The 8137-nt window shown below is 39.4% G+C and overlaps 1 pseudogene; it reads right to left on the bottom strand.

Annotated features, from left to right (window-relative positions):
- Window positions 1-579: 579 nt before the first annotated feature.
- On the bottom strand, window positions 580-5341 carry LOC133746937 (protein-L-isoaspartate O-methyltransferase domain-containing protein 1-like; annotated as a pseudogene).
- Between the last annotated feature and the right edge of the window lie 2796 nt (window positions 5342-8137).

Genomic DNA, 8137 nt, shown 5'->3' with positions numbered 1-8137 from the left:
TCCCATCCCATTCTTCAGTAAGACACATTTTTAATTATTTTATGCAGAAGATCAACTCTATACTAAGTAAATATTTCAACAGCTTGCACCCACCCAGCCACCCACACACAACATATAAAGCACCATCTGAAGACAAGTTTTACTGTTAATTTTCATAGTACAACTCATTAAAGACAGAGGTCCTACATGGGGAGCAAATGCACAGTGACTCCTGTTTGGTTTAACAACTGACATTCTTATTTATGATGTCAGTGATCACCTGAGGCTCTTGTCATGGGCTGCCAAGGCTGACATTATTTAGACAGGGCCATAACCAAAGTGGAAGTTCTCTCCTCCTTTCAAAGAAAGGTACCTTCTTTTTTGAGGGTCCCTTCTTTCCACTCTTCCCAGGATTTCCAGATAAAAACATGTTCACAGCTACACTTTTATTTTATTGTATTTATTTATTTTTAACTTTTACTTAATGAATATAAATTTCCAAAGTACAGCTTATGCATTACAATGGCTTCCTCCCATAACTTCCCTCCCAGCCTCAACCCTCCCCTTTCCCACTCCCTCTCCCCTTCCATTCACATCAAGATTCATTTTCAATTCTCTTTATATACAGAAGATCAATTTAGTATATATTAAGTAAATATTTCAACAGTTTGCCCCCACATAGCAACACAAAGTGAAAAATACTGTTGGAGTACTAGTTATAGCATTAAATAACAGTGTACAGCACATTAAAGACAGAGATCCTACATGATATTTTTTAAAAATTGATTTTCTATGCAATTTCCAATTTAACACCAATTTTTTTTCATTTTCAATTATCTTTATATACAGAAGATCGATTCAGTATATACTAAGTAAAGATTTCATCAGTTTTAAAACAAGCACTTGATTCCAAATCAAATGACCATTTCCAACAGATGACAATGATATGAAGCTGTTTTCTAGACAGAAACCTGATGAAGCATTTCTTAGTAGCAGCTTAACAATCAAATCAGTAAAATGTAGTGGTACCCTCCAGCCTACTCCCAGCCACTGGAAGCAGTACTTTCCCTGAAACTGTCCTTCATGTCGCTAAAGCATCCTCAATTATCTGGAGCAATGTCATACTTGCATTATTTAAACTGCTTGTTTTCAGATGTGTAGAATTGTTAGAGCTGAGATTTTTGAATCAATACTTGTAACTTAGTAGAGAAATAAAAATCCGTTTACTATACAATGCTTGGATTTCCTTAAGCATATCTGAATAATGATTATAATAATTTTCCCTTTGAAAATATGTAATCCATATTAACATTAAGTGGCAGGTTACAGTGTATACTTTTTTATCAAGGGATGACTGTTTACATGCCTTCCTAGGGAAACAAAGTCATAATGACATTTCCTGCCAGTTTTATCACTGATAAGCTATAACAAAATTCACATAATGAGTACATTAAGTACATGATATTAAGCAAAAAAGTAAAACCATTATAATTTTGCTAAAAAACACATTAAAAAGTGAGTGGTTAGATGAGCATGTTGTAGGTCCCAAAGTTTATACTGTGATTCTGAACTGGCTTTTCAAAACAGAAGTTGTCTACATACAAGTTCTGTGATTATTTCTTATACTAGAAAGATACAAAGCAAAAGCTGTAAGCTCAGCACTCCCCTTTTGTCAAAGATAAATATTCAGATAAACTGGAAGTCCCTTTTACTGAAGTGCATCTGCTGCCCACACCTGCTGTAGCCCTGAAACTCAGAGCTTTCCAGGAAAGTGGCAGTCACACGTGTTTATTTCACTCGCTCACTCACTGTCTATGCTAAGAGTCACACACAACACTGGAGCTCTTAAACCAAATACTTTATACAGTGAACCATAGAAAAACAATCCTTAATAGACCTTGAAATCTTGAGAGAGTCAAGATGATCTCATTAACTTTAAATACTAAAAATGTAAAGGGTTCATACAAACTAAGAGTTGTAGTAAATGTATACTTTCTAATATTCACTTGCTGTGCTATTAAAAGTCTCTCTGAGAGAAGCAGATATCCCCTCCCACTCCTGCCCAGGTCTTTGGTCAACTGATTCAAAAGCAAAAGTTGCAGGACTGTAAAATTTCATGAAATTTGTGTTTTATTTAAAAGCTAAATTACTTATTATTTTGCATTATTATTGCACTCATATATTGCCTGGAATATGTCTCCAGCAACTCAGAAATAGTGATTGCAACACAGGAAGGTAAATAGTTTGGGGCCAGTGATGTAGTGCAGTGGGTTAATGCCATGGGCTGAAGTGCCGGCATCCCACATAGGCACCAGTTCAAAACATGGCTGCTCCACTTCTGACCAGCTCTCTACTATGGCCTGGGAAAGCAATAGAAGATGGCTCAAGGCCTTGGGCCCCTGCAGCCATGTGGGAAACTCAGAAGAAGCTTCTGGCTCCTGGCTTTGGATCGGTGCAGCTCTGGCCAATGTGACCAATTGGGGAGTGAACCTCTCTCTCTCTCCCTCTCTGCCTCTCCTCTCTCTGTGTAACTCTGACTTTCAAATAAATAAATAAATACATCTTTTAAAAAAGGTAAATAGGTCTACAAAGCATTTTATTTCTTTATGAGGGACTTTCATAGAGGAAATAAAATAACTGCAATTCAAATCAAATTTATATGCTTAACAATGGTCTTAATCTTATCTAAAATTATGTCTAACATTTACCACTACAAATCTGTAAGGAGTCAGAAAACAATTTATAGGACACAATGTCTTGACTGTGGTTGCATTCCACTTTCAAATCACTCTGAGACAAAACAGCATTTTCCCAAGATTAAAGAAAAATAGATTTTATAAAAAGGATCCTTTTAAATGACTGAATACATCATTTCCGTTACTGACAGAAACAGGTTATACTTTTCCCCTACCATTCTGATTAAAGGAATAATTCTTTCAACTAAAAAATGCTATGTATTCAAGACTACAGGAATTATAAGTTGGCATTCTTTCTTCTTAATCTGTTATTTGTCTCTAAAATATGTCAAGTAAACTTTTAAAGACTCAGGGAGGGGCAGCTTCATGATTTTCTCAGTAAATTCTGAGACCCTTCTGGCTTCATGGCTTTGCTGTGGTCTTTCCCCTCCTCTTATTTGTGATCCTCACTGTTTAGAGGCTAAGGAATAAGCTGATTACTCACAAAGACCTACGTGTTAATTCTGTTTCATTCTCTTTTCATTTTGGGTGGAGCCTTTTGGGGAATCCCTTTGGCCTGCGTCTCATTATTTATGAAATTTCTAAGTGCAGTGAATGTAAATACAGGACAAGTCCTGCAGGTTCCTCAGAGCACAGGGTGGGGAGGAGTCCCACAGAATCAGGTTTGCTGTAGTCATTCTTTCTTGCCTGCACAAGTAGAGCAAATAAAACAGCAAGGATATTTTTACTTTTCCAAGTGTTTTGTTCAGTTTGCATAATCTGTGTTAACTGATCTTCTACAGGAATGACTAGTAGGCCTCCCATGTTCAGGAAAATTTTCACATAGCTTTCATTGTCTTTCTGGACTCCAGCAACACAATAATTTGATCATACTGATAACTGTCAGATGCTCTCTGGAGGCAATTACCAACCACAAATGCAGGATCACACAACTCATATTTATCAAAGCTATCACTATGTTTGATGAAGCTCTCCCATTTTCCCCTGGCATATTCCACCACATCTGAATGAAGCTCAATCCCATGATTTCTTGGAAAGGCAGAATGGTAGAGAAGGGGAGAGGGGAGAGGGGAGAGGGAAGAGGGGGGAGGGGAGAGGGGAGAGAGAGAGAGAGAGAGAAGAGAAGAGGAGAGGAGAGGAGAGGAGAGGAGAGGAGAGGAGAGGAGGAAGGGGGAGGGGAGGAGGAGGGGAAACAAACTGAAATAAATCAGATCAAAATAGACATTGAAAATAAAAAATATTATCTTAGAGTGTGCATACATTTAGGTAATAATCATTTTCCTATATACAGATATGGTGAATATGGGAGGTTGACAAAGAGTGTGGTGTAATGGGGTTGATAAGATGTTCTAATTTTAATCTGATGATTTACAAACACTTTTATTTATTTTTGTAAGACATCAATGTAGTGGAAAACAATCTTCCTTGCTGTTCAGTTATGCATGCATTGATGCTTAAATGTAGCTCATGATGTCACTTCAATCTCCACTTTTTCAGAGACATTTCACCCGTCAAATAAATGAATCTATACCTCACGTCTGTTTCAGAACCAACAATAGAATAATAAAATTACTGGTCTCCATTTTGTTATTGTATCCAACTGATATATATTGATTATAATTCTATAAAAGTGCTTTTGTAACCTTTTCAAATGTCACATGGTGCTACATTTAAATACTGTACTTACTGTTTGAAATATGCATTTCCTCTATGTTTATCTTTCTATTATTCCTATACTTGGAGGGAGAAGTCGCTGCCTGGTCCCTTCCAAGGATGGAGAGGGAGCAAAATGTCATCATGGCCATAGGGACTGTAGCAGCCATGCTGATGGGGGGAAACAGGGGCTTAATATTAGTGTGAGGAAAGAGGATGGGGCATGTTCTGACAGACGTGGATGTTTGTGTCTACCCCCAAGTGACCCATGGTGTACTCTCCAGGCCACATCTTGGTGTGGAGTGGGAGAGGGACCTACAGGGACTCAGAGACAACATAACAGCAAAAGCACGGCCTGTGGGTGGAGGCCTTCAGACAGTTGGGGAGGGTTTACCCTCAAGTGTGAGGGAAGGTTGGTTGAGAGGGGTCCCCCAGGGCTTGCCCCTGACCTTCCCTGAATACTCATCAGGGCCACCCCTCACCACCAAGCCCCTGAGTCTAAGGCAAGAAGGCGTTGCTGGCTGAGCCCACCTGGCTGGGTTTCTCAGAGGATCGGTCAACTGAACTGGTTCATTTCCAAAAATAAATAATTTACTAAAAAGCAGCTTGCCAAACCCATGGTGATGCAGGCTTGGTAGTTGAAATGGAGTGTCCAGCCAGCTGGGCTCGTTAGAAGTCACTCCCTTCCTCCCACCCCACCCATGTGCAGCTGTCAGGCCCAACAGGCCTGTGGCAGCAGATGTCCAAGCAAGGTCAGGTTGTGGAGGGCAGGGTGGGAGTTGGTGATGAAGGCTTCCCTGATATGATCTTACGTAAAATATGACAATGACTTGTGCTGAGGCCCAGGACGTGGGCAGCAGCAGCTGCCCACATGGTATAGAACTTGCAGGTTCACAAAGCAGATATGTTCCTGAAAGCATTCCTCCAGCCTTGGCAAGTGGTGGTGACTGGAGCAGGCACAAGACCTGGTGACAGTGTGATAGGGGACCTGTCATGGCCAGGCGTAGCCACATGGTCATTATGGAGCCAGTAAGAAAAACATCAAACCAGAAAGCCAGACCATGGACCTTCCCTGAATACAGAGTGTGGAGTTAGTATGAGAGTTATATTCTGTGCATCTCTCTCTCTTTGGAATCTAAGAGGTCCCTGCACCATCTGAAATACTGTTACAGCCTTCCCTACCCTGCCCTTGCCACATCTGACATCCCACTGCAGAACCCGCCACCTCTGACCCCATGTTACATCCCACCAATGCTTGGGTTGACCACATCCCAGAGTACCTGGGTTTGAGCCCAGGTTCCATTTCCAATTCTGCTTTCGATTACACATACCCTGGGAGGCAGCAGGTATGTGGTCCCTGCACCCACACGGGAAACCTAAATTCAATTCTAGATTCCTGGCTTCAGTCCACCTCACCCCAAGTGTTGTAGCCATTTCAGAAGTGGACCAGCACATGGAAGATTCATTCTCTCTCTCTCTAATTTGAAATATTTGGAAATGTAAAGGATATAAATGTCATTGAAAAATGGCCGTAGGATTTTGACATGGAAAACACAAAATAATGCTTTTATTTGATTTTGTCCCTATACAGATTCTCTCCTTCATGCAATTACGTTAATTTCTTTTGGATAATTTCTTATAATTTTATTAATATATCTCACATTAACACAGGATATGCAATTTTGCTACATTCCCTTTCCATGGTCTTTTTAAAAGTGTATTAGTTTATTTATTTACTTGAAAGACAGTGTGCCACAGAGAGAATGACAGAGAGAGAGAAAGCATCCTTATTTTTGTCAGTTTACATAATTATGGGACACATTTTATGTATGTGGGACCATTTCATTAAAGGATAAATGTTTTATTTATCAAAGGACTTATTGTTTTAGGATTATTGAATTATTAGAGTTCCTCATATGGCCTTTTAAAAAAGTTTGGCTTGGCAGTGGATATTTGGTGTAGTAGGTAAGATGCTGCTTGGGACACTCATGTTCATATCTAAATGCCTGCTTGCAAGTCTTGGCTGCACTTTGGGACTACTACCCACATGGGAGCCTGGATCGAGTCCAGGGCTGTGATTTTTGATTACTGAGTCTGTTGCCAACATTTGGGGAATGAAGCAGCATAGGGACAGCTCCCTCTGTCACTGTATCTCCCTATTTCTCTTTCTATATCTTTCTCTCCATGTGTCTCTCTCTCTTCCAAACCAAATAAATGTAAATACATTATTCAAATTTTCCTGAATTATTCCCCAAGTAAATGGCTTCCATATAATGGTCATGTATCACATCACAATGAGAATACATTTCGGGAAAGGCATCATTAGGAAATTTAGTCACTGCTGCACATCACAAAATATATCTACACAAGCCAAGATCTATGCCATTACTAGTCAATATAATCTTACAGGATAACCGGGGTTCTATGTGATGGGCTGTCATTCATTGAAGCTGTGTTATCAAATACATGACAGGATGTAGTGTTTTCTGAGGAGTGAAATATTAGAAGTTTAAGGTACTACCATTTCCTGCTGTGATGTGGGTATTTATTTGGTATCCAAGAAATCTGGTCAATGATATAATCAGCATGGTTTTCACCTATTATTTGTTCTTGAACGTTCCTTAACACAGTCAAGGAAATACATGACTAACTCACAACAAGTATCATATTAAGTGAGGAAAAGCTAGAAGCATTTCTACTAAGGTACAGAACCAGACAAGGATGCCCACTCTCACCATTGCTATTCAATAGCATTCTAGATGTTTTAGTCAGAGCCATTAAGCGAGAAAAAGAAATCAATGTAATACAAATTGGAATGGAGAAAGTCAAATTATCCCTGTTTGCAGATGACATGATCATATATGTAGGGAAAACACAAGATGCCACTAAGAGACTGCTGAAACTCAGGGCTGGTGCTGTGGCATAGCAAGTAAAGCCACCGCCTGCAGTGCTGGCATCCCATATGGTGCTGGTTCTAGTCCCAGCTGCTCCACTTCTGATCCAGGTCTCTGCTATGGCCTGGGAAAGCAGCAGCAGATGACCCAAGCTCTTGGGCCCCTACGCACATGTGGGAGACCTGGAAGAAACTCCTGGCTCCTGGCTTCAGATTGGTACAGCTCCAGCTATTGCAGCCATCTGGGGAGTGAACTATCAGATAGAAGACCTCTCTCTCTCTCTCACTATCCCTCTCTTTCTCTCTCTCTCTGTCTGCCTCTCCTTCTCTCTGTGTGTATTCTGACTTTAAAGTAAATAAATAAATCTTTAAAAAAAGACTGCTGAAACTCTTAAGAGAGTTTGGTAAAGTTGCAGGATATGAAATCAACAAACAAATATCAATACCCTTTGTATACACAGAAAAATGCCAGTATCATTCACAATAGCTACAAAATATTTCAATACCTTAGAGTAAATTTAACCAAGGATGTCAAAGTTCTCTACAATGAAAATTACAATATATTAAAACAAGAAGTCAAAGAAGACACAAAAAATTGGAAGAACCTTCCACACTTGTAGATTGGAAGAATTAACATAATCAAAATGCCCATACTATCCATCACAATTTACATATTCAAAGTCATCTTAAAAACAAACAAGCAAAAAAAAACAAAAAACAAAGTGGTCAAAATCAAAGTACCAATGACATTCTTCTCAGATCTACAGGAAACAATGCTAAAATTTGTATGAAAGTACAAGAGACCCCAGATAGCTAAAGCAATTGTAAACAAGAAAAAAAAAAAGCCAGAGGTATCACAATACCAGACTTTAAGTTATCTTACAAGGCACTTATGTTCAAAACAAGCCTGCTACAG

The sequence above is a fragment of the Lepus europaeus genome, chromosome 18 (genome assembly GCF_033115175.1).
Source record: "Lepus europaeus isolate LE1 chromosome 18, mLepTim1.pri, whole genome shotgun sequence".
Classification (NCBI taxonomy): domain Eukaryota; kingdom Metazoa; phylum Chordata; class Mammalia; order Lagomorpha; family Leporidae; genus Lepus; species Lepus europaeus.
This window is presented reverse-complemented; position numbering and strand designations above follow the sequence as displayed.